This window comes from Dromiciops gliroides, chromosome X (genome assembly GCF_019393635.1).
Source record: "Dromiciops gliroides isolate mDroGli1 chromosome X, mDroGli1.pri, whole genome shotgun sequence".
In the NCBI taxonomy this organism is placed as follows: domain Eukaryota; kingdom Metazoa; phylum Chordata; class Mammalia; order Microbiotheria; family Microbiotheriidae; genus Dromiciops; species Dromiciops gliroides.
The window spans coordinates 3,527,067-3,552,309 of record NC_057867.1 but is presented as its reverse complement, the minus strand read 5'-3'; the positions used below and the strand labels follow the sequence as shown (position 1 = coordinate 3,552,309).

The window sequence follows — 25,243 nt, the reverse complement described above, 5'->3', positions numbered from 1 at the left end:
AGCAAAAGGTGGTACTAGGTTTAGTTAGGCTGAGAGGGAGAGGTGAAACATGGGGGAAGCACCCTAGATAGTGAGTGTCCCAGTATAGTGAATAGAGGACTGGTTTCTGGAGAATTTGGGGTTGTTAGAGAAAAATCTCCCCTCTGAGATGTGGATGCCAGAAGCGATGATCAGAGTAAAAGAGACTTGTGAGCAGAGTCCAAGAAAAAGAGAAGTGTGATGTATGCGAAAGCCTGCCTCTGGTGAATGGAATGAAGGAAAGCATATGAAATGTGGGAATGTAGAAGGAAAAATGGAGGGGTCATAGAAGGTAGAAATGAAGGAGAGTGGCAGAGATGAGGGCATGGATAGGATTTTGCCTGGAAGAGAAGGTTGAATGGAAGGGGCAGGCAACAGAGGTAGAGATACCTGGTTTGCTGGAGGATTTCAGTGAGCAATGGCTGACTTCAGAATCTGCGGAGAGGTATAATGATGCTGTGAGGAAGTAATGAGGAAGCGAAAGAGAGAGAGAGAGCGAGAGAGAGAGAGAGTGAGCGAGCGAGCGAGCACGAGAGAGCAACAGAAAGCAGGCAACAGAGAGCAGGCAACAGAGAGAGAGAAAGCAAGATAGTGAGAGCGCTAGAGCCAGAGAGGCAATGGTGAGGATACTTCCAGGATAAGAGAGGTAGAATGTAAGAGAAAGTTCAGTGACCATTTCAGGAAAGGAAAGAGAGAGTGTGAAAGAGGCAGTGTGAAAGGCCTGAATGTGGAAAGATTAAACAGTGAAGGTAGAAGGTAGGAAAAGGTGACAGTGTTGGAGCAGAAGACCTGCCAAGAGATAGGCCAAGAGTGAGGGCCAAATAAGTGGGGAAGCCTAGATAGGAAGAGAAGAAGGAGTGTGCAGAGAGGGAGTGAGTGAGGCAAATGGATGGACAGATAGGGCGTGGACAGGCAGAAAGTCGCAAAGAGCAAGAGGTGAAATGTGAGAGAGAGAGGCTGCCTGGAGAAAGAGAAAGGGAGACAGTGAAAGGGAGGGAAAGAGAGGGAGAGGTAGGGTGAGAGAGAGGGAGAGAGAGGGAAAGAAGGGGGAAAGGAGGGAAAGAGAGGGCAAGAGAGGGATAGAGAGGGCAAGAGAGGGCAAGAAACACACCTAAGATGAGATTGATATGCAGGGAGAGTAATTGAGTAGTAATTGAGTGGTGGATTGTCCGGAGAGGAGATTGCTGTATGGAGCAGTGTAGGGAGGCCTTGAGGAAGGGGCAAAGGAAGGATCTGGGGAAAGGGTGTCAATGAAAGAAAAGAGTTGAGAGGTGTTGTGGAAGTGAGGTGAAGCAAGAGAGAAAGTTGTGTCTTATGGAGAGTCTTGTTTGACTGCTTGATGAATGGAGAGCATGAATCTGGGTGAACAGGCTGACTGGGAGATGTGAAGAAAATAAGACAGAGGGAAGAAAGGACCCAGAGTAGTAGAGATGAAGGGATTGCAAGAGTTGGACCCAAAGAGACAGTCAAAGGGAAGGGGAAGCTCAGAGAGGAAGTGATCATTGTTTGGGCAGAGAGAGAGAGAGAGAGAGAGAGGGGTGGGTGAGGGAGGGACGGACAGATGGACGGACAGATGGAGGGAGGGACAGAGGGATGGATGGACGGAGTGAGGGATGGATGGACGGAGTGAGGGATGGATGGACGGGGTGAGGGGTGGATGGACGGGGGGAGGGATGGACGGGGGGAGGGAAGGATGGATGGATGGATGGATGGATGGATGGATGGATGGATGGATGGATGGATGGATGGATGGATGGGTGGATGGAAGGAAAAGGTGGTACTAGGTTTAGTTAGGCTGAGAGGGAGAGGTGAAACATAGGGGAAGCACCCTGGATAGTGAGTGTCCCAGTGAAGTGAATAGAGGACTGGTTTCTGGAGAATTTGGGGTTGTTAGAGAAAAATCTCCCCTCTGAGATGTGGATGCCAGAAGCGATGAGCAGAGTGAAAGAGACTTGTGAGCAGAGTCCAAGAAAAAGAGAAGTGTGATGTATGGGAAAGCCTGCCTCTGGTCCTCCTGAATGGAATGAAGGAAAGCATGTGAAAAGTGGGAATGTAGAAGGAAAATGGAGGGGTCATGGAAGGTAGAAATGAAGGAGAGTGGCAGAGATGAGGGCATGGAAAGGATTTTGCCTGAAACAGATGGTTGAATGGAAGGGGCAGCAACAGAGGTAGAGATACCTGCTTTGCTGGAGGATTTCACTCAGAAATGGCTGGCTTCAGAATCTGCGGAGAGGTAGAATGATGCTGTGAGGAAGTGGTGAATTGCTAGTGATAGATGGCTGGAGAGTTGTAGCCCTTGAGAGATGACATGCAGCAAAAGGGGACCGTGTGTGGAGAAATAGAGAAATTTGGGGATGAGTGAATGGAGCAATGACAATCCTGAGAGTGGTTGATATGGAAGGAAGAAAAGGGAGAGAGAGCAAGAGAGAGAGAGCGACAGAGAGTGCGCAACCGAGAGAGAGCAAGAGAGAGCCGGCGCTAGAGCCAGACAGGCACTGGTGAGGATACTTCCAGGATAGGAGAAGTAGAATGTAAGAGAAAGTTCAGTGACCATTTCAGGAAAGGAAAGAGAGAGTTTGAAAGAGGCAGTGTGAAAGGCCTGAATGTGGGAAGATTAAACAGTGAAGGTAGAAGGTAGGAAAAGGTGACAGTGTTGGAGAGGAAGACCTGCCAAGAGATAGGCCAAGAGTGAGGGCCAAATAAGTGGGGAAGCCCAGATAGGAAGAGAAGAAGGAGTGTGCAGACAGGGAGTGAGTGAGACAAATGGATGGACAGATAGGGCGTGGACAGGCAGAAAGTTGCAGAGAGCAAAAGGTGAAATGTGAGAGAGAGAGGCTGCCAGGAAAAAGAGAGAGGGAGAGAGTGAAAGGGAGGGAAAGAAAGGGAGAGGTAGGGTGAGACAGAGGGAGAGAAGGGGGAAAGGAGGGCAAGAGAGGGCAAGAGAGGGATAGAGAGGGCAAGAGAGGGCAAGAAACACACCTAAGATGAGATTGATATGCAGGGAGAGTAATTGAGTAGTAATTGAGTGGTGGATTGTCGGGAGAGGAGATTGGTGTATGGAGCAGTGTAGGGAGGCCTTGAGGAAGAGGAAAAGGAAGGATCTGGGGAAAGGCTGTCAATGAAAGAAAAGAGTTGAGAGGTGTTGTGGAAGTGAGGTGAAGCAAGAGAGAAAGTTGTGTCTTATGGAGAGTCTTGTTTGACTGCTTGATGAATGGAGAGCATGAATCTGGGTGAACAGGCTGACTGGGAGACGTGAAGAAAATAAGACAGAGGGAAGAAAGGACCCAGAGTAGTAGAGATGAAGGGATTGCAAGAGTTGGACCCAAAGAGACAGTCAAAGGGAAGGGGAAGCTCAGAGAGGAAGTGATCATTGTTTGGGCAGAGAGAGAGAGAGAGAGAGAGAGAGGGGTGGGCGAGGGAGGGACGGACAGATGGAGGGAGGGACGGAGGGATGGATGGACGGGGTGAGGGATGGATGGACGGGGGGAGGGATGGACGGGGGGAGGGAAGGATGGATGGATGGATGGATGGATGGATGGATGGATGGATGGATGGATGGATGGTTGGATGGGTGGATGGAAGGAAAAGGTGGTACTAGGTTTAGTTAGGCTGAGAGGGAGAGGTGAAACATAGGGGAAGCACGCTGGATAGTGAGTGTCCCAGTGTAGTGAATAGAGGACTGGTTTCTGGAGAATTTGGGGTTGTTAGAGAAAAATCTCCCCTCTGAGATGTGGATGCCAGAAGCAATGATCAGAGTAAAAGAAACTTGTGAGCAGAGTCCAAGAAAAAGAGAAGTGTGATGTATGGGAAAGCCTGCCTCTGGTGAATGGAATGAAGGAAAGCATATGAAATGTGGGAATGTAGAAGGAAAATGGAGGGGTCATAGAAGGTAGAAATGAAGGAGAGTGGCAGAGATGAGGGCATGGAAAGGATTTTGCCTGGAAGAGAAGGTTGAATGGAAGGGGCAGGCAACAGAGGTAGAGATACCTGGTTTGCTGGAGGATTTCAGTGAGCAATGGCTGACTTCAGAATCTGCGGAGAGGTATAATGATGCTGTGAGGAAGTGATGAGGAAGCGAAAGAGAGAGAGAGAGAGAGAGAGAGAGAGAGAGAGAGAGAGAGAGAGAGAGAGAGAGAGCGAGCGAGCATGAGAGAGCAACAGAAAGCAGGCAACAGAGAGCAGGCAACAGAGAGAGAGAAAGCAAGATTGAGAGAGCGCTAGAGCCAGAGAGGCAATGGTGAGGATACTTCCAGGATAAGAGAGGTAGAATGTAAGAGAAAGTTCAGTGACCATTTCAGGAAAGGAAAGAGAGAGTGTGAAAGAGGCAGTGTGAAAGGCCTGAATGTGGAAAGATTAAACAGTGAAGGGAGAAGGTAGGAAAAGGTGACAGTGTTGGAGCAGAAGACCTGCCAAGAGATAGGCCAAGAGTGAGGGCCAAATAAGTGGGGAAGCCTAGATAGGAAGAGAAGAAGGAGTGTGCAGAGAGGGAGTGAGTGAGGCAAATGGATGGACAGATAGGGCGTGGACAGGCAGAAAGTCGCAAAGAGCAAGAGGTGAAATGTGAGAGAGAGAGGCTGCCTGGAGAAAGAGAGAGGGAGACAGTGAAAGGGAGGGAAAGAGAGGGAGAGGTAGGGTGAGAGAGAGGGAGAGAGAGGGAAAGAAGGGGGAAAGGAGGGCAAGAGAGGGCAAGAGAGGGATAGAGAGGGCAAGAGAGGGCAAGAAACACACCTAAGATGAGATTGATATGCAGGGAGAGTAATTGAGTAGTAATTGAGTGGTGGATTGTCGGGAGAGGAGATTGGTGTATGGAGCAGTGTAGGGAGGCCTTGAGGAAGGGGAAAAGGAAGGATCTGGGGAAAGGCTGTCAATGAAAGAAAAGAGTTGAGAGGTGTTGTGGAAGTGAGGTGAAGCAAGAGAGAACTTTGTGTCTTATGGAGAGTCTTGTTTGACTGCTTGATGAATGGAGAGCATGAATCTGGGTGAACAGGCTGACTGGGAGACGTGAAGAAAATAAGACAGAGGGAAGAAAGGACCCAGAGTAGTAGAGATGAAGGGATTGCTAGAGTTGGACCCAAAGAGACAGTCAAAGGGAAGGGGAAGCTCAGAGAGGAAGTGATCATTGTTTGGGCAGAGAGAGAGAGAGAGAGAGAGAGGGGTGGGCGAGGGAGGGACGGACAGATGGAGGGAGGGACGGAGGGATGGATGGACGGGGTGAGGGATGGATGGACGGGGGGAGGGATGGACGGGGGGAGGGAAGGATGGATGGATGGATGGATGGATGGATGGATGGATGGATGGATGGATGGATGGTTGGATGGGTGGATGGAAGGAAAAGGTGGTACTAGGTTTAGTTAGGCTGAGAGGGAGAGGTGAAACATAGGGGAAGCACGCTGGATAGTGAGTGTCCCAGTGTAGTGAACAGAGGACTGGTTTCTGGAGAATTTGGGGTTGTTAGAGAAAAATCTCCCCTCTGAGATGTGGATGCCAGAAGCGATGAGCAGAGTGAAAGAGACTTGTGAGCAGAGTCCAAGAAAAAGAGAAGTGTGATGTATGGGAAAGCCTGCCTCTGGTCCTCCTGAATGGAATGAAGGAAAGCATGTGAAAAGTGGGAATGTAGAAGGAAAATGGAGGGGTCATGGAAGGTAGAAATGAAGGAGAGTGGCAGAGATGAGGGCATGGAAAGGATTTTGCCTGAAACAGATGGTTGAATGGAAGGGGCAGCAACAGAGGTAGAGATACCTGCTTTGCTGGAGGATTTCACTGAGAAATGGCTGGCTTCAGAATCTGCGGAGAGGTAGAATGATGCTGTGAGGAAGTGGTGAATTGCTAGTGATAGATGGCTGGAGAGTTGTAGCCCTTGAGAGATGACATGCAGCAAAAGGGGACCGTGTGTGGAGAAATAGAGAAATTTGGGGATGAGTGAATGGAGCAATGACAATCCTGAGAGTGGTTGATATGGAAGGAAGAAAAGGGAGAGAGAGCAAGAGAGAGAGAGCGACAGAGAGTGCGCAACCGAGAGAGAGCAAGAGAGAGCCGGCGCTAGAGCCAGACAGGCACTGGTGAGGATACTTCCAGGATAGGAGAAGTAGAATGTAAGAGAAAGTTCAGTGACCATTTCAGGAAAGGAAAGAGAGAGTTTGAAAGAGGCAGTGTGAAAGGCCTGAATGTGGGAAGATTAAACAGTGAAGGTAGAAGGTAGGAAAAGGTGACAGTGTTGGAGAGGAAGACCTGCCAAGAGATAGGCCAAGAGTGAGGGCCAAATAAGTGGGGAAGCCCAGATAGGAAGAGAAGAAGGAGTGTGCAGACAGGGAGTGAGTGAGACAAATGGATGGACAGATAGGGCGTGGACAGGCAGAAAGTTGCAGAGAGCAAGAGGTGAAATGTGAGAGAGAGAGGCTGCCAGGAAAAAGAGAGAGGGAGAGAGTGAAAGGGAGGGAAAGAAAGGGAGAGGTAGGGTGAGAGAGAGGGAGAGAGAGGGAGAGAAGGGGGAAAGGAGGGCAAGAGAGGGCAAGAGAGGGATAGAGAGGGCAAGAGAGGGCAAGAAACACACCTACGATGAGAAAGATATGCAGGGAGAGTAGTAGAAATTGAATGGTGGATCGTAGGGAAGGGAGATTGGTGTATGGAGCAGTGTAGGGAGGGCTTGAGGAAGGGGAAAAGGAAGGATCTGGGGAAAGGGTGTCAATGAAAGAAAAGAGTTGAGAGGTGTTGTGGAAGTGAGGTGAAGCAAGAGAGAAAGTTGTGTCTTATGGAGAGTCTTGTTTGACTGCTTGATGAATGGAGCGCATGAATCTGGGTGAACAGGCTGACTGGGAGACGTGAAGAAAATAAGACAGAGGGAAGAAAGGACCCAGAGTAGTAGAGATGAAGGGATTGCAAGAGTTGGACCCAAAGAGACAGTCAAAGGGAAGGAGAAGCTCAGAGAGGAAGGGATAAGTGTCTGGGCAGAGAGAGAGAGGGGTGGGCTAGGGAGGGAGAGAGTGACTGACTGACGGACAGATGGAGGGAGGGACGGATGGAGGGAGGGACGGAGGGATGGATGGAGAGGGGGATGGATGGACGGGGGGATGGATGGATGGGGGGAGGGAAGGGGGGAGGGATGGATGGACGGGGGGAGGGAAGGACGGGTGGATGGATGGACGGGTGGATGGATGGATGGACAGGTGGATGGATGGATGGGTAGAAGGAAGCAAAAGGTGGTACTAGGTTTAGTTAGGCTGAGAGGGAGAGGTGAAACATGGGGGAAGCACCCTAGATAGTGAGTGTCCCAGTGTAGTGAATAGAGGACTAGTTTCTGGAGAATTTGGGGTTGTTAGAGAAAAATCTCCCCTCTGAGATGTGGATGCCAGAAGCGATGATCAGAGTAAAAGAGACGTGTGAGCAGAGTCAAAGAAAAAGAGAAGTGTGATGTATGGGAAAGCCTGCCTCTGGTGAATGGAATGAAGGAAAGCATATGAAATGTGGGAATGTAGAAGGAAAATGGAGGGGTCATAGAAGGTAGAAATGAAGGAGAGTGGCAGAGATGAGGGCATGGAAAGGATTTTGCCTGGAAGAGAAGGTTGAATGGAAGGGGCAGGCAACAGAGGTAGAGATACCTGGTTTGCTGGAGGATTTCAGTGAGCAATGGCTGACTTCAGAATCTGCGGAGAGGTATAATGATGCTGTGAGGAAGTGATGAGGAAGCGAAAGAGAGAGAGAGAGCGAGAGAGCGAGCGAGCGAGAGAGAGAGAGAGAGAGAGAGAGAGAGAGAGAGAGAGAGAGAGAGAGCACGAGAGAGCACGAGAGAGCAACAGAAAGCAGGCAACAGAGAGCAGGCAACAGAGAGAGAGAAAGCAAGATAGAGAGAGCGTTAGAGCCAGAGAGGCAATGGTGAGGATACTTCCAGGATATGAGAGGTAGAATGTAAGAGAAAGTTCAGTGACCATTTCAGGAAAGGAAAGAGAGAGTGTGAAAGAGGCAGTGTGAAAGGCCTGAATGTGGGAAGATTAAACAGTGAAGGTAGAAGGTAGGAAAAGGTGACAGTGTTGGAGCAGAAGACCTGCCAAGAGATAGGCCAAGAGTGAGGGCCAAATAAGTGGGGAAGCCTAGATAGGAAGAGAAGAAGGAGTGTGCAGAGAGGGAGTGAGTGAGGCAAATGGATGGACAGATAGGGCGTGGACAGGCAGAACGTCGCAAAGAGCAAGAGGTGAAATGTGAGAGAGAGAGGCTGCCTGGAGAAAGAGAGAGGGAGACAGTGAAAGGGAGGGAAAGAGAGGGAGAGGTAGGGTGAGAGAGAGGGAGAGAGAGGGAAAGAAGGGGGAAAGGAGGGCAAGAGAGGGCAAGAGAGGGATAGAGAGGGCAAGAGAGGGCAAAAAACACACCTAAGATGAGATTGATATGCAGGGAGAGTAATTGAGTAGTAATTGAGTGGTGGGTTGTCGAGAGAGGAGATTGGTGTATGGAGCAGTGTAGGGAGGCCTTGAGGAAGGGGAAAAGGAAGGATCTGGGGAAAGGCTGTCAATGAAAGAAAAGAGTTGAGAGGTGTTGTGGAAGTGAGGTGAAGCAAGAGAGAAAGTTGTGTCTTATGGAGAGTCTTGTTTGACTGCTTGATGAATGGAGACCATGAATCTGGGTGAACAGGCTGACTGGGAGACGTGAAGAAAATAAGACAGAGGGAAGAAAGGACCCAGAGTAGTAGAGATGAAGGGATTGCAAGAGTTGGACCCAAAGAGACAGTCAAAGGGAAGGGGAAGCTCAGAGAGGAAGTGATCATTGTTTGGGCAGAGAGAGAGAGAGAGAGAGGGGTGGGCGAGGGAGGGACGGACAGATGGAGGGAGGGACGGAGGGATGGATGGACGGGGTGAGGGATGGATGGACGGGGGGAGGGATGGACGGGGGGAGGGAAGGATGGATGGATGGATGGATGGATGGATGGATGGATGGATGGATGGATGGATGGATGGTTGGATGGGTGGATGGAAGGAAAAGGTGGTACTAGGTTTAGTTAGGCTGAGAGAGAGAGGTGAAACATAGGGGAAGCACGCTGGATAGTGAGTATCCCAGTGTAGTGAATAGAGGACTGGTTTCTGGAGAATTTGGGGTTGTTAGAGAAAAATCTCCCCTCTGAGATGTGGATGCCAGAAGCGATGAGTAGAGTGAAAGAGACTTGTGAGCACAGTCCAAGAAAAAGAGAAGTGTGATGTATGCGAAAGCCTGCCTCTGGTCCTCCTGAATGGAATGAAGGAAAGCATGTGAAAAGTGGGAATGTAGAAGGAAAATGGAGGGGTCATGGAAGGTAGAAATGAAGGAGAGTGGCAGAGATGGGGGCATGGAAAGGATTTTGCCTGAAACAGATGGTTGAATGGAAGGGACAGCAACAGAGGTAGAGATACCTGCATTGTTGGAGGATTTCACTCAGAAATGGCTGGTTGCCGAATCTGCGGAAAGGTAGAATGTTGCTGTGAGGAAGTGGTGAATTGCTAGAGATAGATGGCTGGAGAGTTGTAGCCCTTGAGAGATGACATGCAGCAAAAGGGGACTGTGTGTGGAGAAATAGAGAAATTTGGGGATGAGTGAATGGAGCAATGACAATCCTGAGAGTTGTTGATATGAAAGGAAGAAAAGCAAGAGAGAGAGAGAGAGCGCGAGCGAGAGAGGAATAGAGAGCAGGCAACAGAGAGAGAGAGAGCAAGATAGAGAGAGCGCTAGAGCCAGAGAGGCAATGGTGAGGATACTTCCAGGATAAGAGAGGTAGAATGTAAGAGAAAGTTGAGTGACCATTTCAGTAAAGGAAGGAGAGAGTGTGAAAGAGGCAGTGTGAAAGGCCTGAATGTGGGAAGATTAAACAGTGAAGGTAGAAGGTAGGAAAAGGTGACAGTGTTGGAGCAGAAGACCTGCCAAGAGATAGGCCAAGAGTGAGGGCCAAATAAGTGGGGAAGCCTAGATAGGAAGAGAAGAAGGAGTGTGCAGAGAGGGAGTGAGTGAGGCAAATGGATGGACAGATAGGGCGTGGACAGGCAGAAAGTCGCAAAGAGCAAGAGGTGAAATGTGAGAGAGAGAGGCTGCCTGGAGAAAGAGAGAGGGAGACAGTGAAAGGGAGGGAAAGAGAGGGAGAGGTAGGGTGAGAGAGAGGGAGAGAGAGGGAAAGAAGGGGGAAAGGAGGGCAAGAGAGGGCAAGAGAGGGATAGAGAGGGCAAGAGAGGGCAAGAAACACACCTAAGATGAGATTGATATGCAGGGAGAGTAATTGAGTAGTAATTGAGTGGTGGATTGTCGGGAGAGGAGATTGGTGTATGGAGCAGTGTAGGGAGGCCTTGAGGAAGGGGAAAAGGAAGGATCTGGGGAAAGGCTGTCAATGAAAGAAAAGAGTTGAGAGGTGTTGTGGAAGTGAGGTGAAGCAAGAGAGAAAGTTGTATCTTATGGAGAGTCTTGTTTGACTGCTTGATGAATGGAGACCATGAATCTGGGTGAACAGGCTGACTGGGAGACGTGAAGAAAATAAGACAGAGGGAAGAAAGGACCCAGAGTAGTAGAGATGAAGGGATTGCAAGAGTTGGACCCAAAGAGACAGTCAAAGGGAAGGGGAAGCTCAGAGAGGAAGTGATCATTGTTTGGGCAGAGAGAGAGAGAGAGAGAGAGAGAGAGAGAGAGAGAGAGAGAGAGAGGGGTGGGCGAGGGAGGGACGGACAGATGGAGGGAGGGACGGAGGGATGGATGGACGGGGTGAGGGATGGATGGACGGGGGGAGGGAAGGATGGATGGATGGATGGATGGATGGATGGATGGATGGATGGTTGGATGGGTGGATGGAAGGAAAAGGTGGTACTAGGTTTAGTTAGGCTGAGAGGGAGAGGTGAAACATAGGGGAAGCACGCTGGATAGTGAGTGTCCCAGTGTAGTGAATAGAGGACTGGTTTCTGGAGAATTTGGGGTTGTTAGAGAAAAATCTCCCCTCTGAGATGTGGATGCCAGAAGCGATGAGCAGAGTGAAAGAGACTTGTGAGCAGAGTCCAAGAAAAAGAGAAGTGTGATGTATGGGAAAGCCTGCCTCTGGTCCTCCTGAATGGAATGAAGGAAAGCATGTGAAAAGTGGGAATGTAGAAGGAAAATGGAGGGGTCATGGAAGGTAGAAATGAAGGAGAGTGGCAGAGATGGGGGCATGGAAAGGATTTTGCCTGAAACAGATGGTTGAATGGAAGGGGCAGCAACAGAGGTAGAGATACCTGCATTGTTGGAGGATTTCACTCAGAAATGGCTGGTTGCCGAATCTGCGGAAAGGTAGAATGTTGCTGTGAGGAAGTGGTGAATTGCTAGAGATAGATGGCTGGAGAGTTGTAGCCCTTGAGAGATGACATGCAGCAAAAGGGGACTGTGTGTGGAGAAATAGAGAAATTTGGGGATGAGTGAATGGAGCAATGACAATCCTGAGAGTTGTTGATATGAAAGGAAGAAAAGCAAGAGAGAGAGAGAGCGCGCGAGCGAGAGAGCAATAGAGAGCAGGCAACAGAGAGAGAGAGAGCAAGATAAAGAGAGCGCTAGAGCCAGAGAGGCAATGGTGAGGATACTTCCAGGATAAGAGAGGTAGAATGTAAGAGAAAGTTGAGTGACCATTTCAGTAAAGGAAGGAGAGAGTGTGAAAGAGGCAGTGTGAAAGGCCTGAATGTGGGAAGATTAAACAGTGAAGGTAGAAGGTAGGAAAAGGTGACAGTGTTGGAGCAGAAGACCTGCCAAGAGATAGGCCAAGAGTGAGGGCCAAATAAGTGGGGAAGCCTAGATAGGAAGAGAAGAAGGAGTGTGCAGACAGGGAGTGAGTGACACAAATGGATGAACAGATAGGGCATGGAGAGGCAGAAAGTCGCAAAGAGCAAGAGGTGAAATGTGAGAGAGAGAGGCTGCCTGGAGAAAGAGAGAGTGAAAGGGAGGGAAAGAAAGGGAGAGGTAGGGTGAGAGAGAGGGAGAGAAGGGGGAAAGGAGGGCAAGAGAGGGCAAGAGAGGGATAGAGAGGGCAAGAGAGGGCAAGAAACACACCTACGATGAGAAAGATATGCAGGGAGAGTAGTAGAAATTGAATGGTGGATCGTAGGGAAGGGAGATTGGTGTATGGAGCATTGTAGGGAGGGCTTGAGGAAGGGGAAAAGGAAGGATCTGGGGAAAGGGTGTCAATGAAAGAAAAGAGTTGAGAGGTGTTGTGGAAGTGAGGTGAAGCAAGAGAGAAAGTTTTGTCTTATGGAGAGTCTTGTTCGACTGCTTGATGAATGGAGAGTATGAATCCCGGTGAACAGGCTGACTGGGAGACCTGAAGAAAATAAGGCAGAGGGAAGAAAGGACCCAGAGTAGTAGAGATGAAGGTATTGCAAGAGTTGGACCCAAAGAGACAGTCAAAGGGAAGGGGAAGCTCAGAGAGGAAGTGATCAGTGTCTGGGCAGAGAGAGAGAGAGGGGTGGGCGAGGGAGGAAGGGACGGACAGACGGACTGATGGAGGGAGGGACGGAGGGATGGATCGACGGAGGTGGGGAAGGACAGGGGCCGGGAAGGATGGATGAATGGATGCATGGATGGATGGATGGATGGATGGATGGATGGGTGGATGGATGGATGGGTGGATGGAAGGAAAAGGTGGTACTAGGTTTAGTTAGGCTGAGGGAGAGGTGAAACATGGGGGAAGCACCCTAGATAGTGAGTGTCCCAGTATAGTGAATAGAGGACTGGTTTCTGGAGAAGTTGAGGTTGTTAGAGAAAAATCTCCCCTCTGAGATGTGGATGCCAGAAGCAATGAGCAGAGTGAAAGAGACGTGTGAGCAGAGTCCATGGAGAAGAGAAGTGTGATGTATGCGAAAGCCTGCCTCTGGTCCTCCTGAATGGAATGAAGGAAAGCATGTGAAAAGTGGGAATGTAGAAGGAAAATGGAGGGGTCATGGAAGGTAGAAATGGAGGAGAGTGGCAGAGATGAGGGCATGGAAAGGATTTTGCCTGGAAGAGAAGGTTGAATGGGAGGGGCAGGCAACACAGAGGTAGAGATACCTGGTTTGCTGGAGGATTTCAGTGAGCAATGGCTGGCTTCAGAATCTTCTGAGAGGTAGAATGATGCTGTGAGGAAGTGGTGAATTGCTAGTGATAGATGGCTGGAGAGTTGTAGCCCTTGAGAGATGACATGCAGCAAAAGGGGACTGTGTGTGGAGAAATAGAGAAATTTGGGGATGAGTGAATGGAGCAATGACAATCCTGAGAGTCGTTGATATGGAAGGAAGAAAAGGGAGAGAGAGCAAGAGAGAGAGCGCGACAGAGAGTGTGCAACAGAGAGAGAGCGAGAGAGAGCCGGCGCTAGAGCCAGACAGGCACTGGTGAGGATACTTCCAGGATAGGAGAGGTAGAATGTAAGAGAAAGTTGAGTGACCATTTCAGGAAAGGAAAGAGAGAGTTTGAAAGAGGCAGTGTGAAAGGCCTGAATGTGGGAAGATGAAACAGTGAAGGTAGAAGGTAGGAAAAGGTGACAGTGTAGGAGAGGAAGACCTTAGAGCGCTAGAGCCAGAGAGCTAATGGTGAGGATACTTCCAGGAAAAGAGAGGTAGAATGTAAGAGAAAGTTGAGTGACCATTTCAGGAAAGATGGCTGGAGAGTTGTAGCCCTTGAGAGATGACATGCAGCAAAAGGGGGACTGTGTGTGGAGAAATAGAGAAATTTAGGGATGAGTGAATGGAGCAATGACAATCCTGAGAGTTGTTGATATGAAAGGAAAAAAAACGAAAGAGAGAGAGAGAGAGGGAGAGAGAGAGAGAGAGAGAGAGAGAGAGAGACAGAGAGAGACAGAGACAGAGAGAGCAACAGAGAGCACCTTACAGAGAGAGAGAGAGCAAGATAGAGCGCTAGAGCCAGAGAGGCAATGGTGAGGATACTTCCAGGATAAGAGAGGTAGAATGTAAGAGAACGTTGAGTGACCATTTCAGGAAAGGAAAGAGAGAGTGTGAAAGAGGGATTGTGAAAGGCCTGAATGTGGGAAAATTAAACAGTAGAAGGTAGGAAAAGGTGACAGTGTTGGCGAGGAAGACCTGCCAAGAGATAGGCCAAGAGTGAGGGCCAAATAAGTAGGGAAGCCCAGATAGGAAGAGAAGAAGGAGTGTGCAGAGAGGGAGTGAGACAAATGTATGGACAGATAGGGCGTGGACAGGCAGAAAGTTGCAGCGAGCAAGAGGTGAAATGTGAGAGAGAGAGGCTGCCGGGAAAAAGAGAGAGGGAGAGAGTGAAAGGGAGGGAAAGAAAGGGAGAGGTAGGGTGAGAGAGAGGGAGAGAGAGGGAGAGAAGGGGGAAAGGAGGGAAAGAGAGGGCAAGTGAGGTGAAGCAAGAGAGAAAGTTGTTTCTTATGGAGAGTCTTGTTTGACTGCTTGATGAATGGAGAGCATGAATCTGGGTGAACACGCTGACTGGGAGACGTGAAGAAAATAAGACAGAGGGAAGAAAGGACCCAGAGTAGTAGAGATGAAGGGATTGCAAGAGTTGGACCCAAAGAGACAGTCAAAGGGAAGGGGAAGCTCAGAGAGGAAGTGATCAGTGTCTGGGCAGAGAGAGAGAGGGATGGGTGAGGGAGGGAGGGAGGGAGGGAGGGATGGACGGACGCAGGGAGGGACGGAGGGATGGCTGGACAAAGGTAGGGTAGGATGGGTGGAAGGAAGCACTGGGTGGGGAAGGATGGATGGATGGATGGATGGATGGATGGATGGATGGATGGATGGATGGGTGGATTGGTGGATGGGTGGATGGGTGGATGGAAGGAAAAGGTGGTACTAGGTTTAGTTAGGCTGAGAGGGAGAGATGGAACATAGGACAAGCACCCTAGATAGTGAGTGTCCCAGTGTAGTGAATAGAGGATTGGTTTCTGGAGCATTTGGGGTTGTTAGAGAAAAATCTCCCTTCTGAGATGTGGATGCCAGAAGCGATGAGCAGAGTGAAAGAGACGTGTGAGCAGAGTCCAAGAAAAAGAGAAGTGTGATGTATGCAAAAGCCTGCCTCTGGTCCTCATGAATGGAATGAAAGAAAGCATGTGAAATGTGCGAATGTGGAAGGAAGAAGTGATCAGTGTCTGGGCAGAGAGAGAGAGGAGTGGGCGAGGCAGGGAGGGACGGACAGAGGGATGGATGGATGGATGGATGGAGGGGTGGGGAGGGGCTGCATAGCCAGCAGCCCACAGGCAAAGAGAAGTGAATTTGAAGAGAGACTTGGATGTTGGGGCAGAGGCATGGTGAAATGAAGCGTAGTGCAAAAGCGATTTGTGTCTGGAGACCTAGAGTTAGCCCGAGGTGGATATATCGTGAGATGAAGTCTGAGAAGATGTAATGGCAGAATGGGACCATAGGCTGAGAGTTGTTAAGGAAGACAGGTGAAGCACAAGGCAGGAGTGATGGAAGAGAGAGGTGGATGGAGATGGAAATCAAGGGACATAATCCACGTGTGTAATGTGTAGGAAGGTTGACCTCTCCAGAGCATTAATGAGAAGGTAGAAAGGATCCAGGAAGGCAGAGATGAAGGCATGGAAAAGCTAGCCTGAGCATGCATGTTTGAGTGGAAGCAAGGGCACAGGCAGGAAGAGATGAGTGGTTGGGCATAGGTGGTGAGTGAGAAATGACTGGCTAGAGAGCGTGTGGATAGGTCTCTCAGGGAGGAAAGCAGGCAGAAGTGATTTACTGGAGTGGCTTGCAAGGAGAGAGCTCAGCACTGAGAGATGTATGCAGTGCAGTAACTGGAGTCTGTTGATGGAGAAGTTTGTTGTTTTTGAGAAGCAGGAAAGGAAAGTTCAGCTGTTTGTCCCTTGGTGCCTTTAGTGGAAGAAGAAAGTGGAAGACATGTTGGAGCAGAGTGCCCGGAAAAGAGACAGGGCATGGAGTCAGAGATATAGGAATGGACAGAATGTCACCGTGGGGGGTTTGTGAATGAAGAAGCAGAAGTGCTGTTTTCTAGAAGGTGGACAGGATGAAGTGAGGCTGAAATGAGGGTAGAGGGAGTCCTCAACATTTAGGTGATGTTGAGTTGAGGGAGTTCTCTATGGAGGAAGAGCTGACCCTTGGGGTGTAAGGGCTTTTTTTTAAAAGATCCCTCAGATTGGTTAAGCCCCATAGAGGCCACCAATCTGTAAGGGCCCAATTTAATATGGGAAGAGTTAATTGGGAGGCTAGCTACAATATTGGGACTCAGAAAACAATGAGGGATCTTCTTGGAGTTTTTGCAGTAGTTAAATCCTTTGGTCTTTTATCAAACAGTATTGGTTTCTCTGTGCACAATGTTCTCTTAGTTCTGCTTACTTCAGTATACATCAGTTCATACACGTCTTTCTGTGCCTTTCTCAAATCTTCCTGCCTCTCATTTCTTATTCCATAATAATATTCCATAATTATCATATACCATATGTTGATCAGCCATTCCCAAATTGATGGGCTTTCATTTCTTTTCTAATTCTCAGCCACAACTAAAGGAACTGCTAGAAATATTTTTGTACAAATAGGTCTTTTTCTCTTTTTGGAGATGTCTTTAGTGTGAGATTTAAAATTGGATATTAGATCATAAATCTCCCCTCTTTAACCTTTCCCTTAATTTATGCCCCTCCTTACGACAGTAACAACACACCTTAGTGTCTTTGTTCCAGTGTTCACATGGCTGACAGGAACAACACACCTTAGTGTCCTTGTTCTGGTGTTCACATGGCTGACTAGGAATCGCCGGTGCCAGAATGCTCTGTTTAGGGTGATCTGGACTTTCCTCACATGAGTCAAAGACATAATTTGCAAGGTCCTTAAGTCTATTAGCTGTTAAGCTCCTCCAATCTGGACATTGAGTCAGAAAATATTTGCGTACTTCTGGCAGTGAATTACAAATAAACATGTTGAGAATAATGTAAGAATCTTTTATATCAGTTGGATCCAATCTGGTATATTGCCTGGCGGTCTCACAAAGCCTATTGTAAAATCTGCTTGGTCTTTCATTAGCCTCCTGAAATGTGCTCATAAATTTTGTCCAGTTTTCGGGTTTTCTAGACCCATTCTCTTCAGAAGTGTTTCCCTAGCGTTTCTTAATCTTTGGAAATCCCTGTCGTTATTATAATTCCACTCTGGATCCTTTAGAGGCCATTCCACATCGGCCTTACCCTTCGCAACAAGGGCATTTCCTGCTGAGATAATATCTGTAATCTCAGTTGGGGACAGTAAAGTTTCCATAAGGCAAGTAACATCAGCCCAAGTAGGTTGATATATATATTAAATATAGTCCTTAACTGTGAAACTACAACGTTTGGATGTTTCTCAAAACTAGGGAAGATTGCTTTCCATGAGCTCAAGTCAGTTGGTGTAAAGGGGTGATATTTTCTAACCTGAAGTGACACTCCCTTTTTATTAAGTTCTGTAGCTTCCTGCAAGGGAAGTAGTTTCAGCTGATTTGATTCTAAAGACTGGCCAATATTTGTTTCACCTTAAATTTCTTTTTCCACTTTTCTACTTCAGAATCATCATAGGTTAGGTTGGAAGGAATATCCTCAGAAGGTGAAAGGTTAAATACATGTTCAGGAGCTTCTAATACAGCAAGCTTGGCTGCAGAATCAGCTCGTGCATTTCCCTTTGAAACAGGATCACTATTCCCTGTGTGGGCAGAGCAATGTACAACGGCTAGGGAAGAAGGCAGTTTCAGGGCATCTAAGAGGTCCCATTGGCAATAGCCTTGCCCGAGGATGTTAGGAAGCCTCGTTGAAGCCAAATCATACCAATAAAGTGGCATATGCCAAAGCCATATTTCGAGTCAGTAAAAATGGTGGCACTCTTACCTTTGGCTATATTACAGGCCTGTGTAAGAGCCACAAGTTCAGCAGCCTGTGCACTAAAATGGGAAGGCAGAGAAGCTGCCCAGAGGGTGTCATAATCAGAAACTACAACAGCTCCAGTAAAACGGGTTCCCCCTCTCATAAATGAGGAACCATCTGTATAGAGGACAAGATCAGGGTTTTCTAAAGGTGTATCAAAAAGATCATCACGGGGTTTTTCAGCCATATCAACTAAAGAAGCACAGTCGTGCAATGGTTCCCCGAGAATGGTAAGTTAGGGAGTAGCGTTGCTGGGTTGAGAACTGTGCAGCGTTTTAAAGTGATACTCTCATTACCTAACAGGGTTATTTCATACTTAGCCAGCCTTTGATCTGAAAAGGCTTGTGTCCTGTGACGTAGTAAGAGAGCCTCCACTTTGTGAGGGCATTGCACAGTTAGAGGGTTACCTAGGACCAAATCAGAGGCCTTTTCTACCAAAAGGGCTGTGGCCGCCACTGCTCTAAGGCAAGGTGGCACTCCAGCCGCTACAGGGTCCAGATGAGTTGAATAGTAGGCTATAGGGCATTGGTTAGGCCCCAGTGATTGAGTCAGATAGACTTAAGGACCTTGCAAATTATGTCTTTGACTCACGTGAGGAAGGTCCATTAGGATATAAACCTACCAGTGGTATTTCTGGATTAGAGTGTATGCACAGTTCTCTAGCTTTTTTGGGCATATTTCCAAATCGCTCTCCAGAATGTTTGGATCTTTGTACAACTCCACCAATGGTAAATTAGCATCCCTGCTTTCCCACATCCCCTCCAGCATCTAATATTTTCCATTTTTGGTATATTTCAAACTTTATTAGTTGTGAGTTGATACCTCAGAGTTGTTTTAATTTCTATTTATATCATCAGTATTGATCTAGAGCATTTTTTCACATGATTCTATAATCATTCTATAGCTTTGTTTTCTTTGTCTGCAAATTACTTGTTCCTATCTTTTGACCTTTTATCACTTGTGGAATGTCTTGTGTTTTTATAAATTTGACTCAATTCTCTATATATTTGAGAAATGAGGCCTTTATCAGAGATATTTGTTTCAAATATTCTTTTCCAATTTTCTGCTTCTCTTGTAATCTTGGTTACATTAGTTTTCTTTGTGCAAAATTTTTGTAATATTATATAATCAAAATTATCTGTTTTACATTTTGTTTTCCTCTCTATATTTTCTTTGGTCCTATATTATTTCTCTGCCCATAAATCAGACAGATAAACAATTCCATATTCTCTTAATGCGCTTATGGCATCATCCTTTATGTGTGAATCACATACCCATTTTGACCTTCTTTTAGTATATGGTGTGAAATGTTGGTGTATAGTTAGTTTCTGCCATACTGTTTCCCAATTTTCCCAACTCTTACCATGCTGAGTTTTTGTTCCAAAGCTTTCATCTTTGGGTTTATCATATACTAGGTTACTATAGTCATTTACTGTAATGTAATTTGTATCCATCCTATTGAGTAGAAACATTCTTCATGAAAAAATAGGGATCTTTCAAGTTTGGTCGAAGAATGAAGCTGTTGTTATAAACTGTGTTTCTTTAAAGGAGTAGCAGTGTGAAACATTTTTGAGCAGAATATGTGAAATAGATACCCATTTAAGGGACACCTCCTCAAATGGACAAATTAATTGAAAAAGTGAAATCGTGATATATAAATAATTTAAAAATAGAAGTCATGTTTTTTCCAGGGTTTATAGGATAAAGTTAGGCCTTCGTTTGGACAGAGGAAGTCATCAACACTGTTTGGACGTTAAATGGAGGCAGTGTTCTGTAGGAGAGATTATTATTTGGGTAGGCTATATAATGATTGATATATTACTAACCGTTATTTTGGGAGTCATTCCTTGTTTGTGGAGATCATTATGTGAAGGCTGGTGTGTTTTAGGTGAGATCTCAAAGAATGCTAGAAAGCTGTCTCCTCTCTCTGCCACTCTCCCTAACTCTGCCTCCTTGACCAAGGCTTATTTGTGATTTCCACCAATAAATGGAGACCCGCATACCAGTGGTCTTTTGTTCTGGTTCTGCAGTAGAAGCATTAACAAAAGTAAAGTGGAGGTTGACAGGATCTTGTCAGTCAGAAATGCAGACATGGAAAGACTGAGACAGTGATGGTTGAATGAAGGGTGTGGCCTAGATCAGGACTTCTTAAACTTTTTCCACTTGAGACCCCCTTTCTCCAGAGAGACTTTATGCAATCCTGGTTATATGGGTACATATAATAGGTATAACATTTTACTGTTGCCTGTTTTCTGTGACCCTCACATTCAGTTACACAATCCCACATGGAGTTGCAACCCACAGATTAAAAAGCTAAGGCCTACATAAGTAGAGATGAATGGTTAGGAAGACCTAGACTGTGAGTGATGGATAAATCTTGAGAACTAGATGGGAAGATGTGTATCGTGGAAAAGATGGGGGGGCAGGAAAGAGAGGGAGTGTGTGAGTAAGTGTCGGGTGAGTAGAAAGCATTGGACAGTGGAAGATGGGTGAATAAAGAGAATGTGAAAAGTTGGAGAATTGTTGAAAGAGATTTGGATGGCTAGAAATATTTACACACTTGAGAGATGGATGAATGGATTGAAATAAATATTGGGTTCTTATGCATTGATTAGAAATATGGAGTGTGTATGTGATTGAATAATTGGAGAAAGTTAGTCACTGATGAATGAAGGAACATAGACTGAGAAATTGATGATTTGAGCAAAGCAAAAAATTGATATTTTTGGTGGAGATCAAGTAAGTGAAAGATGGTTGAATAGAAAGATAGATAAAGAATGAGATATGGTTATGGAGGTGCATCGAGGGGCAAATACATGAATGTAGAGGAAAAAAAGAGAAGATGAATAGTGGAAACATGCAAGAAGACATGGATAAAAATAGAGATCAACACAGGCTGAGACCAATGGTTGATGAGACCATGAAAATGAGTGGTCAATGAATGGAGAAATTACCATGCTGAGACTTGTATGCTTGGACAGAACAAGCAACTCAGACACATTTGGGTGGAGGACCCAAGAAAAAGGAAGTTATAATGTTAGAGAGAGAGCTCAAAAGTGACGGGTGAATGAAAGAATGGAATACTGTGAAATGTATGAATGGAGAAACACAAGTAAGTCAAGATAGAAGGTTGCAAGTACCTAGAGAGGCAGAAATGAAGGTATGGAAACACCTAGACAGTGAGAAATAGTTGAATGGAGGGAGGGACCTAAATAAGTAGAGATGAATAGTTAGAAATAACTAGGCAGTGAGAGAGAGATGATTACAGAAGAACTGGAATTACAGGAGAAGATGGGATGATGTGATTGTTTGGAGAGATGTAGAGAGGAAGAGTTGAATGGTTAGAATGCCAAAGTCAGTGAGAGGTGGATGAATATAGAAAATGTGGATAGTAGAAGAGGAATAGAGATGTAGAGTTGGATGGCTAGACAGACCTACATACTAAGAGATTCATCAATAGAAAGGAGTGAATAGTTGGTTATGGAGCATTGATTAGACATTCAAAATGGGCGTGGTATTGAAAAATGGAGAGACCTAGACAGTCACTGATGAATGAATGAAGGAGAAATGGATGATTTGGAGTGAGATCAAGAGACAGAATGATTTGAAAGATACCCAAAAAGAGTGATGTATGATTGGAGTCCAGTAAAGGAAGATTTAGATGAATACAGATCCCCAAAGTCAGGGAGATGGATTGTGGGGAGAGATCTAGAGAGGGCAAGAAGGATGAATGGAGAGATATGATTGGAGAGATCTATAAGATAACATGATAAATGGATGGTTGAAGACACTTAGTGTGCATTAGATTGGATTGCAAGAGAAACCTGGAGAGTGAGAGGTAAATTAAAAGAGAGACCTAGAAAGTGAGAAGTACTTGGTTATGAAGAACAAGAAATTGAAAGTTGGAAGAATGGGGAGAAATATATGGGAAGAATCGTATGGTTAAAGAGATATAGATGTAGACTTTGTGGGTTCAAGTAACCAAGACCCTGAGAGATGGGTGAATGTGGAAACCTGACTACTGTTGTATGGAACATTCATGATATTTATACTGAGAGGATTAGATATAGAGAGAGACCTAACAGTTATGAATGGATTAATAGAGAGACATAGACTGCGAGAAATGGATGATTTGGAGGAACTGAAAAAGTGAGATATTTATGGCTAGAGAATTGTAGAGAGTGAGAAATGAATGAAGGGAAAGACTAAGAATAGGAGGTGTGGATGGTTGTGGTCACCTCTACAGGGACACATAAAGTCAGGGTGAGAAGGATTGATGGAAAGGTCTATAAATTGAGAAGAGGGTTGAAGAGATCAAGGCAGGAAGAACTGTGGGAATAACGAAACCTAGGGAAACAGAAGAAGAAGGTTGGAGAGACATAGTGAGATGTGAATTATTTCAGAGACCCATAAAAGATGTGATGAATGGAGAGAGGAATGAATACAGAAGCCCTAGAGGACAGATAGTTCAAGAGTTCTGGTCAGAGTAAGATGGATAAGTAGAGAGAAATTGATAGGGAGAGTTGGAAGATAAGAGAGAGAGAGAGACATTGAGAGGTGACTGAATGGAAAGACCTAGACATTAAGAAATGGATTAAGGGGCAGCTGGGTGGCGCAGTGGATAGAGCACAGGCCCTGGAGTCAGGAGTACCTGAGTTCAAATTCAGCCTCAGACACTTAACACTTACTAGCTGTGTGACCCTGGGTAAGTCACTTAACCCCAATTGCCTAAAAAACAAAACAAACAAAAAACCAAAAAAAAAAAAAAAGAAAGAAAGAAAAGAAAAAAGAATTGGATTAATGGAGAGATTCAGACAATGATTGGTGGCTAAATGAAGAGACCTAGAAAGTGAGGATTAAATAGTGGTGAAGACATAGAAAGTGAGATGAACAGAGAGAAATGGGTAGAACTAGATGGTTAGAATGAGACACTGCGAAATGAATGAATGAAGATACCTCACTAGGATGGCATAGAGCTTTCATAATATGTATATTGGGAAGACGGAATGGGGGGATATAAACAGTTAATAAGAATCATAGCCTGTCAGAAGTGGGTGATTAGGAGAGACTGAAAAAGTGAGATATTTATGGTTAGAAACAGAGTGAGAGATGGATGAAAGAACAGATGAAGAAAAAAACAAGGAAGAGTAAAAAGGAAGAAAGGATGTATAAGACTGAGGAAAGGACAGGTAGATATTGGAAGGCACTGTGAGGATTTGTTTTCTTTCATTAGGTTTATTTGCTGAAAGATTTTTAAAATTTTGATTTTTATTTAGTAAGGAAAGTTGGGGGTCAGAGAAGTTAGCAATAGTAATGCCAAAACAAAAGGACCATTGAACATTTTTAAATGAACAGAAAAGAAGGAAGTTTAAAAATTATCACAGGGGCATCTAGGTGGCACAGTGGATAAAGCACGAGCCCTGGATTCAGGAGGACCTGAGTTCAAATCTGGCCTCAGACACTTGACACTAGCTGTGTGACCCTGGGCAAGTCACTTAACCCCAATTATCTCACCAAAAAACAAAACAAACAAACAAAAAATCAAAAAAGTTATCACAGACAGGTAGGATAGTTTTGAAAGTAACATGGAATTTATTATATAATTTTTTAAAAGCAAGCAGTATGAAATTGAGGTTCATGATTTCATATATAATTCACCATTATTTTGGGGTGTTTTAATCTCAGAATAAAAACATTTTTGAAAAATAGAGAGGAGGAGTGAGTGCATCTCTCTCTCCCAGGTCCAGGCTAGCAAAACCATAGCTAAGAAGTGAAAACCTAGCCTGGAGGCAGGGGGTGGGATTTGGGGTGGAGGGAAGAAATTCTTTCTTTTTCTGCTTTCCAGAGTAAGGTATGGGGGGACTACAGCAAGAAGATGAGCTGAGGGACCCAGTCAACAGAACGACAGAGAAGCTGATGATTCTCTCTCCCTCTCCCTGCCTCTCTCTGCAAGGCCAGCAGAATCACAACAATGAGATGAACAATTGGGGTGGAGGTGAGGGGTGGGAGGGAATACTCACTTTCTCTTTTCCAGAGTCAGGCCAGCAGGACCACTGCAACAAGATAACCAGCTGGGAAAGGGAGACTCCCCTCCCTCTGTCCCCCCTCTTTACCCCCAATTTTCCCTCTTCTTTCCCCCCTCTGTCTCTCCCTCTCCTGTCCCTCTTCTCCCCCTCTTTTCCTCTCTCTTCCCTCCTCTTGCCCTCTCCCCAGACCCAGCCAGCAAGACTACAGTAAGGATATGTCTAGAAAAGAGATGGGGAATCAGCACCCCTCCTGGGCCTGACCAGCAGGACAGGGGTGAGTTGAAATCCTCTCTTTCTTTCCCTGAGCCCAGCCAGCAAACCAAAGAAGAGACTAGAAGACAAGGAAGAAAACTGTCTCTGTCTCTCTTACTGGAGACAATCATTGAGGGAGGTAAGAGAGAGGACTTCTCTAGCTCTCTTTCCCTTCCTAAGCACAATGGCAATCAAGAAGACAAGCAGAGGAGAGGTAGCAGTGAGTTTCTTTCTGCGCTTTAGCACAAGATCCAAGAAATAGAAATGTCTACAAACTATGGGATTAGGGAGACTCACACTATCTCCAATTCCTGTCCTTACCCATTCCCCTCAGATCTGCTCTTCATAACCTCAACTGGGCCTGTCCAGGCCATGAGAAAATCAGTGGAGAGACCTTTCAACCTCATTGTGTCTAAAAGGACAGAAGGGGCTGGACAAACTAGCAAGGAGATAACCAGCTAGAAGAGGAATATTCTCTCCCTCTCCCTCTCTTCCTCTCTCCGTGTCTCATTTTCTCACTGGGCTGAGCCGACAGGACTATGGTAAAGTGAAATTCCAAAAAGAGAGAATCAGGAGATGCCCCCCTCCTAGGCCTAAAAAACATGATGGGGTGGATATAGCCCCTCTTTGTTTCCCTGATCCCAGCTAGCAGGTCCAAGGACAAGAACAAAAGGAGATGCTGTGTCTCCCTCACCCAGGAAGCAAGACTACTACCATAAGAAGACAACCAAGAGGGAGGTAAAAAGGAGCTTATCTCCCCCCCTCATCTCTTCTATCTTTACCATCTCCACAATCTCCTCTAGCTCTATCATCTCTATCTCCTCCTTCTTCCCTCCCTCCCTCTCCCATTCTCTCCCTGGATACAGGTAACAGGACTATAGAAAAGTGACATCAAAAGGGGGGGGAGAAAGGAGATGTCTCCCTGAGCCTAATAAACAGGGCAGAGATGGATAGGGAGTCCCTGTTTATATCCTTGATCCCAGCCAGCAGGTCCAAGGAAAGATGCAATTTAGATCCTCTCTGTCTTCCTGACCCGGGAAACAAAACTACTGCTGCAAGAAGACAAACAGGAAGGAAGTAGAAAGGAGCTTATCTCTCCTCTTTTTCTCTCTCCAACCAAGAGATGACCAATGTG

The 25,243-nt window shown here is 46.2% G+C and overlaps 1 long non-coding RNA gene across 15 annotated transcripts in view; it reads left to right on the top strand.

Annotated features, from left to right (window-relative positions):
* The window catches only part of LOC122733456, a 98,174-nt gene that overhangs the window by 69,203 nt on the left and 3,728 nt on the right, over positions 1 to 25,243 (top strand). For 5 of the 15 annotated variants that reach the window (XR_006353862.1, XR_006353852.1, XR_006353865.1 and 2 more), the window contains exon 8: positions 23,676 to 25,242. This is a non-coding gene — a long non-coding RNA (uncharacterized LOC122733456). The remainder of the gene's footprint in view (positions 1 to 23,675; position 25,243) is intronic. The other 10 variants (XR_006353858.1, XR_006353864.1, XR_006353860.1 and 7 more) reach the window with 10 other exon arrangements.